The sequence below is a fragment of the Phoenix dactylifera genome, chromosome 7, assembly GCF_009389715.1.
Source record: "Phoenix dactylifera cultivar Barhee BC4 chromosome 7, palm_55x_up_171113_PBpolish2nd_filt_p, whole genome shotgun sequence".
NCBI lineage: Eukaryota > Viridiplantae > Streptophyta > Magnoliopsida > Arecales > Arecaceae > Phoenix > Phoenix dactylifera.
The window spans coordinates 2713074-2723347 of record NC_052398.1 but is presented as its reverse complement, the minus strand read 5'-3'; the positions used below and the strand labels follow the sequence as shown (position 1 = coordinate 2723347).

General features: G+C 40.2%; 1 non-coding gene across 1 annotated transcript; it reads left to right on the top strand.

The window, feature by feature from the left end:
• Nucleotides 1-5463: 5463 nt before the first annotated feature.
• LOC120111437 lies at nt 5464-5569 on the top strand. Its single transcript, XR_005512623.1, has one exon. It is a non-coding gene; the product is annotated as a small nucleolar RNA R71 (small nucleolar RNA).
• The last annotated feature ends 4705 nt before the right edge of the window (nt 5570-10274 follow it).

Here is a 10274-nt window from a genome sequence, read left to right as displayed (position 1 = left end):
GTGTCGGTCCACAGGGATTGAAGAATAAGTTATTTTTCTTTTAAAAATAAATCAACAAGAAGGATTTGCTAACTTGATTTAACTAAATCAAACTATGAGTACGGATTGAAATTTTATCAAAGTAAATAGATCTAGGGTTTGGAATCCACCACATAGCATTGCATCAAGGATTGTGTTCTTAATCTTATCTTTTGGAGAGGCATGCAATTTTGGCTACAAGCCTTATAAAATAAAAGCATAAAGAGTTTTAGGAAGATCCATCTTCGGTATAGCATGAAGTGTCTACCTAAGTATGCTAATCTAGGGTGTAGCACATCTCATCTTCCTAGGCATGGATCATCTTAGACTACTTTAGCAACATGAATAGTAAATGGCATGCTCAAGGTTTAAACATCATAAAATAATTTTTCATTGAGAATGAGAATTTAAACAAACTCCAAAAAGATTAAAAGAGTAAGAACTACAATGCCCTGTTACATTGCTAGGGCTTCATCCAGCCCTAGACTAGGTGTTCAGCCGCGCATGGTGGCCGGATGTCCTTCCATCTTCAAATGAAAGCCTTCACCTCTCATTCTTCCCAGAATAACACAAACTCTTCTCTTTCCTCCCCTCTCTCTTCTTTTTTTTTTATTTCTTTCTCTCGGCTTTCTTCTTCTTCTTCTTCACCGAAACAGGGGTTCTCCCCTCTTTTTTTTCTTCTCAACCGAGCTCTCCCTCTTTTATAGTCATCCAGTGTGCTCATTCGGGAAGGGAGAAGAGATCACGGGCGGCTAATTTCGGGGCGTGATGCTGGAGGGCAGCTTGCGGACGAAAATGGCGAATGGCTGGATCTCGGGAGGAAAGCATGATCCGTGGAGCGCCGGGTTGAATTCAGATGGCCGGATCAATGGAGCCGGCCGCTGGATCGATGGGAGGTTGACGTGCAGATGAGATAAGGTGAGATGGCCGCGGGATCGACGGAAGGAGCTGGACGAGCCGATCACGGACGGCTGGGCAGACGATGATCGCGGAGAAGGCTGAATCACAGAGATTTGATGGCGGAGGAGCTGGGAAGAGAGGCTGCACCGGTTGATGGCGGAGAAACAGGATGCTGGGGGGGAAGCGGAAGAAGAAAGTGATCGGATCCATGGCGTGATACGCTGGGATGCGATGCTGTCTCGGTTGCTCGGAATGGCAGCCGTGCGGAGGCGCTGGTCACGGCGTGGAGCTGGAAATCTGGAAGAGGAGATGCCGCACGTGGTTGATGGCGGAGGAGCTGGGAATCCGGAAGAGGAGATGGCATGAACGCGGTGGGCACGACGCGGGATCGACGGGAGGAAGGTGGACGGACCTGATGCAAGGAGGGAGGAAGAAGATAAACAGTGGCTTATATATTATATATTTTTTTGTAACACTGTTCATATGAACAGTGTTTTTCACGGAACACTGTTCATATGAACAGTGTTACCTCGGAATCACTGTTCACCTGAACAGTGATTCCGGTAATTTTTGGGAAAAATTATTTTTCTTGCTTTATTTTGACATGAAAATGGGCATATATAAATTTAAAACAAGGATCTCCTCTATTTTGCTTAGTTTGGAAATGTGATGCGGAGACGGGAGTTTCTGAACCGTTGGATTGCTTGGATAGTGGTCGCGGGAAAGGAATAGGATTGGTTTGGGAATTGGCTTTGGATTTGAGGTAGGTTATGATTTTTAATTTGCTTGAACTTGATCTCGAGCCCAATGTTATTTAAATTCAATTATTGCTAAACTGCTTCAGACCGGACTCGATAAAACTAAAAACAGGACCGTGACTTAATAACATTAATCAAACATTTTCCCCATACAAAAATAATTAATTATAGCTTTCAATCTAATTAGGACCAAAACCCATTTAATTATAGCCTTAGCTTGATTACAACTCCATTAGGTTACCAAATCGGGTCAACACAATCTCCTCCTTATATGTTTTCATGAAAGATTATAATCAGGAGAGAGACAAGTTTAGAGTCTGTTTTGAGAAAAGAATTATTTACCTCTTACCATAATTTAAATTTAATTCAATGTTTATTCAATTTCATGGTAAAATATGTATTTATCAGTTTAAAAACATTGATAAGTGCTATGGAAAGATAACTAAATTATAAATTATTAAGCACTTATCACACCCCCAAACCTATGTTTTGCTAGTCCTCGAGCAAAATTAAAGAAGAATTCTAACTCACTTTCGCAGGCATCGCGGTTACATTTACCATATGTAACAAGGCTTTAAACCCCTAGGTTATCCTAGTGGACGAGTTATAGTCTCGTGAGGGTTTCCAGTGAAGATACCCACAAACTTCAATATCATTTATTGTTATGATTAATTTGTTGTTGTTGTTGTTGTTTTTTTTTTTTTAATTCGATTGATGAAACTTCAAATTCCAAGTGCATACTAGCTAGGAAAAAAAAAACTTTTTTTTAATTAAAATCTAATTTAAGATACATAAATGATAAGAATTTCAAAGCACACACGGTTTTATTTACTAAGTCAGCCCAAATTCTAGATTAGTATGCAATCTAAGTTAAAGTCATTAAGTTTTCTTTTAGGGAGTTGTAAGACTTATTTATACTGGAGTGCTCGGTGAAATCTGGACCGTACCCAAGCTAAGAGTTCGGATCTCCAAAATATTGCTAATACCAGTAGTTTCCAAGGATTGGTCGAAGGAACCTACTCACTGATTCAAAATCATCTTATCTGCAGGATTTCGAGAGTTGTGGATGTTTACTTTAGTACCTCACGGGCTTTATCTGTAATATTCCAATTTACTCGAATTTTTACAACGACGGCTTTCACACTATTGTCTTTTCGGTCAATACAGCATTTTTTCCTTTTTTTTTCTTTTCTTTTTTAAGAAAGATATATAAATTGTGCACTTTTACTCTTGTGGTGATTTCTCCGTGTAACGAGCAATCAGTCGACAACTCTCACACCAGTTGGCATAAGGTGTCGGGCATCAAGACTCCCCTACGGACTTATGCTCGGAGTCCTCATCACAAGCCCACTTGACCTTTGACAATAGGTAGCCCTTTTCGATGTTCCTGACTAAATCCATTATTATTGATGATTTTTTTTTTTTGGACTAGATAAGTATGATTCATCAGGGTCCAAGGTTGCTACCATACTCTCAACATAATGTCGAGCCTAGACCTTAGAAGAGTCGGCCAGTGTGTAGTGAAATTCCAAAGTATTAATTAGCTTACAACTCCCTAAGAGAGACTTAATAAAAAGAACTTAAATTTGTATTACTTCCCACTAGTCATTGGGCTTTTTAGATTTTATATACCTTGTGTGTTTATCATTCTCGCATAAATGTATATAAATTAGAATTTTTTTTTAACAAAAACTTTTTTTTAATAATTTTTTTTATTATTTTATAAAAAATAAAAATAAACACATAAAAAAAATATTTTTATTTTTTATTTTTTTTCTTTTTTAAAAAAATGATTTTTATTATTATTTTTTATTTTTTATTTTATTTTTTATTTTTTTATTTTTTTATTTTTTTTATTTTTTTTATTTTTTTATTTTTTTATTTTTATTTTTATTTTTTTTTTGGGATGAAAATCAAGATGAATACCCCCAAACCTAAACCTAACATTGTCCTCAATGTTAAGAAATAATCTAAGAGAATTGGGTTGCCTCCCAACAAGCGCTAAGTTTATTGTCTTCAGCCAGACATAGTGAGATAGTTTTTGCATCTCCTTCTATGAGGTCATCTATTTTGTCTATCATATAACACTCAATTTCCCTTGCGGGTTGGTCGGCTGCATTGAACACATTTAATTTTACCTTCATGTTCCCAAATGATATGTTCATTACCCCTGTTCTACAATTGATGCATGCATTGGCTGTTGCTAAAAAGGGCCGCCCAAGGATCACATGGATTTGTTTATTAGGATTGGGCTCATGTTCCATATCAAGGACAATGAAATCTACTGGAAAATAGAATTTATCTACCTTGACAAGAACATCTTCAATTATCCCACGTGGTGTTTCGATCAGCCAATTGAAGGGATACCGAGGTTGGTTTTAACTCACCTAAACCAAGTTTCTCATAAACTGAATAAGGTAAAAGGTTGACACTTGCCCCTAGATCTAAGAGTGCTCGATCAATGAAATTATTTCCTAAGACACAGGAGATGGTGGGAGCACCAGGATCTTTGAATTTTGGAGGGGTGTTGTGTTGGAGAATAGAACTCACTTGCTCAGTTAGGAAGACCTTTTTAGGCACATGTGTCCTAGATTTTCGCTTTTGTGTACAAAGGTCTTTGAGAAATTTGGCATAGGAGGGAACTTGTCTGATGGCATCAAGGAGTGGGAGGTTGATTTTAACTTGTTTGAAGACCTCCATCATCTCTTCTAATGAAGTTCCCTTTTTGCCAAATGGAGAGGGTGAAGTAAGAGCTTCAGGATATGGGGCCTTTGGGATATGAGTTTTGGCAGAAGGTGGACTAGGTGAAGAAGAAGAAGAAGGTTTTTCATTTGACACATTTCTATCCTCTTCTTCATCTTCCTTATTGTTGTCCTCCCCAATCTTATTGTCTACTACACGTCCACTCCTTAGGGTAGTCAAAGCATTGGCTTGTTCATGATGAATTGCATTTAGTTGATTTTCTTGAGCCATGTATTGTCCCCTAGGATTACTTAGTGGTTGGCTTGGAAGCTTTCCTTCCTCTCGCTTGTTTAGTGCATTAGCTAGTTGACCCATTTGGGATTCTAGCTTGGCGATTGATTGCGTATGAGAGTGCACTAATTGTGTAATGGTTTCCAAACCTTGAAGGGCGTTCAACACTTTCTCCTCAAAGGCTGTGTTTCTTTGGGGTGGAGGAAGAATGTGTTGAAATTGAGTTGAGGGACGGTAGGGATGAATATTTTGTTGGGTTTGAAAATTCTGAGAATTTTGAAAATTTTGGGAATAGGGTTGGGCTGTGTTCGAAGCTTGCTGCTTCCAAGAAAAGTTTGGATGATTTCGCCATCCCGGATTATATGTATTGGAAAATGGGTCATTACCCGGTCTGGGCTGTGTTTGAGCAGCATTGATGTGTTCTTGCACGAGTTCGGGATATTGGGGTGCTGAGGGGCACTCATGAATAGGGTGGGATGGGCTAGAACAAATAGTACACACTTGTGCTTGGGAAGAGTTCATGTAATGCCCACCTATCATCAGTTGGTCAATCTTATGGGACAATGCATCTACCTTGCTAGACAGGTCCATAGAATGACTTATTTCACAAATTGTCCCTTTTCTTTGAGAACTCGGGGGTGCTTGACGAGAACATGAAGCATGGTGGAGGGAGTTTTCATTTAGATTTTCAAATAATTTCCATGCTTCATGCTCATTTTGAAGTATGAATGTCCCCCCACATGCGGCATCAATCATCTGACGGTTTCGTTCAGTCAATCCGTCATAGAAGCATTGCACTAGCTGCCACTTAGGTATTTGATGATGTGGGCATTTACGGATTAGGTCCCGAAATCTCTCCCAAGTTTCATGAAATTCTTCTCCCTCAGTTTGGGAGAAGCTTGTGATAGCACGTCTAAACTGGTTCGTTCTTCCTATGGGAAAGTATTTTTTTAAGAATTCTTGTTGCATTTGACCCCAGGAATGAATCGAGTTGGCTTCTAAAGAATTCAACCATTGCTTGGCTCTATTTTTAAGGGAGAAGGGGAATAATCTAAGTTTCAGAGCATCATCAGTGAAATTCTGAATCTTGACAGTGGTGCACATCTCAAGGAATTCATCTAGGTGTTTATATGGATCTTCATTGGTGAGCCCATAAAAAGATGGAAGCATTTGGATCACACTAGACTTTATTTCATATTGTACAGCTGCTACCTCAGGTAATCGAATGCAAGATGGGGAAGTGTAAATAGTGGGAGTAAAATATTCCCTCAGGAGTTTGGGTTGTTCTTCAGCCATCTTAAGAGGTGGGGATGACCCTAATGTTTTGATCTTAGCTCGAATGTTCCTAAGGGTTCGTTCTATTTCAAGATCAAAAGGTAATAGGTTTTGTACTCTAGAATGACTACCGTGCATACACTAGTACTCGATCAATCAAGCATGCAATAAAAGAGAAAAGCATATCAATCCTAGTCTTTGTCCTAAAATCACTAGACAGCTCCTAACTGGTTTGAAGAGGGCATCTAAGCCTCCAATCCGGTCTAATGAACCGAGTTGACCAGGTAAGCTCCCAGGTAAGTGGAGGGGTCACGATGCGTTCGCAAAGGTCCCACTTAAAACCCACTTGCCTCGAACAGATGAACTGTCTCCCTTATAGGGACAAAGCTTGCCTAGACATCAACTAAGCCACAGAGCGAAATTGGTGCAACTTTCGGTGATCTTCGTCCTATTGAGCTCGAATGTCCCTAGGAGCCAACGTCTAATTGATTTTAATTAAAGATGACACTATGTGAGATTGAGTTCACCTAAGTTGGGCAAGAGTCCGGTGATGAAATCCGGCTCTTATCTTGTTGGGGTGATTGCCCTTACTATGTGCAAATTGATTTGTGTATGTGTATCAAGCATGCATTCACAATTTTGCTATAATTAAAATCAAACAATCACCACAAAATTTCAAACCAATAATTAATTTAAATAAGAAAAGTTTAGAGGTTACCAAAGGGAATTTTCCCAGCAATTTAATTTTTTTTTTTTTGCAAACCTCTACAGCATTTGTTTTCCGGCAGTTCTCCTTTTGATCATCCCAGATTTTTTTTTCCTCCATTCCTGATAAAAAAAATAAATAAATAAATAAAAATTAGTAAGGGAGAAAAAGAAGATAAGAAAAGTAACAATAATAGAAATTTTTTTAAATTTTTTTTAATTTTTAAATAATTTTTTTTAATAAGAAAACTATGCTAGCAATCCCCGGCAACGGCGCCAAAAATTGATCGGTTATTTCAATTTCAAAAATAAACCACGCAATAGCACGTATTCTGTAGGATAGTGATTACGGGTGTCGGTCCACAGGGATTGAAGAATAAGTTATTTTTCTTTTAAAAATAAATCATCAAGAAGGATTTGCTAACTTGATTTAACTAAATCAAACTATGAGTACGGATTGAAATTTTATCAAAGTAAATAGATCTAGGGTTTGGAATCCACCACATAGCATTGCATCAAGGATTGTGTTCTTAATCTTATCTTTTGGAGAGGCATGCAATTTTGGCTACAAGCCTTATAAAATAAAAGCATAAAGAGTTTTAGGAAGATCCATCTTCGGTATAGCATGAAGTGTCTACCTAAGTATGCTAATCTAGGGTGTAGCACATCTCATCTTCCTAGGCATGGATCATCTTAGACTACTTTAGCAACATGAATAGTAAATGGCATGCTCAAGGTTTAAACATCATAAAATAATTTTTCATTGAGAATGAGAATTTAAACAAACTCCAAAAAGATTAAAAGAGTAAGAACTATAATGCCCTGTTACATTGCTAGGGCTTCATCCAGCCCTAGACTAGGTGTTCAGCCGCGCATGGTGGCCGGATGTCCTTCCATCTTCAAATGAAAGCCTTCACCTCTCATTCTTCCCAGAATAACACAAACTCTTCTCTTTCCTCCCCTCTCTCTTCTTTTTTTTTTATTTCTTTCTCTCGGCTTTCTTCTTCTTCTTCTTCACCGAAACAGGGGTTCTCCCCTCTTTTTTTTCTTCTCAACCGAGCTCTCCCTCTTTTATAGTCATCCAGTGTGCTCATTCGGGAAGGGAGAAGAGATCACGGGCGGCTAATTTCGGGGCGTGATGCTGGAGGGCAGCTTGCGGACGAAAATGGCGAATGGCTGGATCTCGGGAGGAAAGCATGATCCGTGGAGCGCCGGGTTGAATTCAGATGGCCGGATCAATGGAGCCGGCCGCTGGATCGATGGGAGGTTGACGTGCAGATGAGATAAGGTGAGATGGCCGCGGGATCGACGGAAGGAGCTGGACGAGCCGATCACGGACGGCTGGGTAGACGATGATCGCGGAGAAGGCTGAATCACAGAGATTTGATGGCGGAGGAGCTGGGAAGAGAGGCTGCACCGGTTGATGGCGGAGAAACAGGATGCTGGGGGGGAAGCGGAAGAAGAAAGTGATCGGATCCATGGCGTGATACGCTGGGATGCGATGCTGTCTCGGTTGCTCGGAATGGCAGCCGTGCGGAGGCGCTGGTCACGGCGTGGAGCTGGAAATCCGGAAGAGGAGATGCTGCACGTGGTTGATGGCGGAGGAGCTGGGAATCCGGAAGAGGAGATGGCATGAACGCGGTGGGCACGACGCGGGATCGACGGGAGGAAGGTGGACGGCCCTGATGCAAGGAGGGAGGAAGAAGATAAACAGTGGCTTATATATTATATATTTTTTTTGTAACACTGTTCATATGAACAGTGTTTTTCACGGAACACTGTTCATATGAACAGTGTTACCTCGGAATCACTGTTCACCTGAACAGTGATTCCGGTAATTTTTGGGAAAAATTATTTTTCTTGCTTTATTTTGACATGAAAATGGGCATATATAAATTTAAAACAAGGATCTCCTCTATTTTGCTTAGTTTGGAAATGTGATGCGGAGACGGGAGTTTCTGAGCCGTTGGATTGCTTGGATAGTGGTCGCGGGAAAGGAATAGGATTGGTTTGGGAATTGGCTTTGGATTTGAGGTAGGTTATGATCTTTAATTTGCTTGAACTTGATCTCGAGCCCAATGTTATTTAAATTCAATTATTGCTAAACTGCTTCAGACCGGACTCGATAAAACTAAAAACAGGACCGTGACTTAATAACATTAATCAAACATTTTCCCCATACAAAAATAATTAATTATAGCTTTCAATCTAATTAGGACCAAAACCCATTTAATTATAGCCTTAGCTTGATTACAACTCCATTAGGTTACCAAATCGGGTCAACACAATCTCCTCCTTATATGTTTTCATGAAAGATTATAACCAGGAGAGAGACAAGTTTAGAGTCTGTTTTGAGAAAAGAATTATTTACCTCTTACCATAATTTAAATTTAATTCAATGTTTATTCAATTTCATGGTAAAATATGTATTTATCAGTTTAAAAACATTGATAAGTGCTATGGAAAGATAACTAAATTATAAATTATTAAGCACTTATCAGATGGTAGGACACAATATTTATAGCTTAATCTACGCTATGGATGTGATCACCACCGGTTGAGTAAATAATTTACTTATGCAATTCAATTTCATTATTCCATGAAGTTATTTTTAATCCATGGATTTTACATCAAAAATATAATTAAGCTTAAGCTCTTTTAGAAATAAGATGAAATTTAATATTTTTTTAAAAAACTAGATATACTACGTGTTGCTGGAAATTGGATCCGGGGGTGACCGCGGACCGAGAAGGAGGAGCTCCGGTTGCGGGCACGGTGGCGGGCACGGTGGCGGGCGACTGTCTTGGGCAGACCTGCAAAAAGCCTTTGGTCGGAGGTTCTGGCGAAGGACCTCCGATACTTAAGTCAGAGAGGGGCTTTTTAATGGAGGGAAAGAATGGAGATATGTTTTTTTGGGCCGGAGGAGAGGAAGGAGATCCCCCCTAGAGCTTTTTCCCCTTCTTATAGGAGGGGGTGCAGCTGTTACCTGCTGTCGGGTGTGATTGTGCGAATCAATGAATTAGTGTAAACGGCCTGAGATTTCGAGCTAGCTGGCGACCGGTTGAGATCGTGTGTATTCAAGCGTTGACAGCCGTTGAGGCGGAGATTGTAGGATTTGATCTCGGATACGTAGGGCTTGATTTTCGGTGGAGTGGGGGTCGGTTTCCTCCTTTGACTGGGTTTTTCTTGGCCTTGAGATCAATCGAGCTTAACTTAGTCGAGACCATGCCTTCTGAGGACAGGCTTGTCGAGGTCGTGACTGCCAAGGTCGTGAGCGCCGGGGTCGTTCATGCCGAGGTCGAGCGTACTGAGATCGGACGCGCTGAGGTCGAGCGTGCTGAGGTCGGGCGCGCTGTGGTCGGGCATGTTGAGGTTGTGACTGTCAAGAGCGTGCTTGCCGTTGTTGCGCTCGCCGCCGAATTTCGGTGCACGTGCTCTAGGTGATCCACTTTTTCCCTCAACAGTACGTGAATATTGTATAAATATATCCATAAAAATTAGCATGCAAAATATTCATAAACTGAAAGGGTGAGAGGTCTAACTAGTGACAGCTATCACAAGACTTTCTGATTGGTCCCATGTTGAGGGTAGGTTTCATCATCTTTTACAGGATTGCTAAAGATTATTGCGATCACCACTATTTTT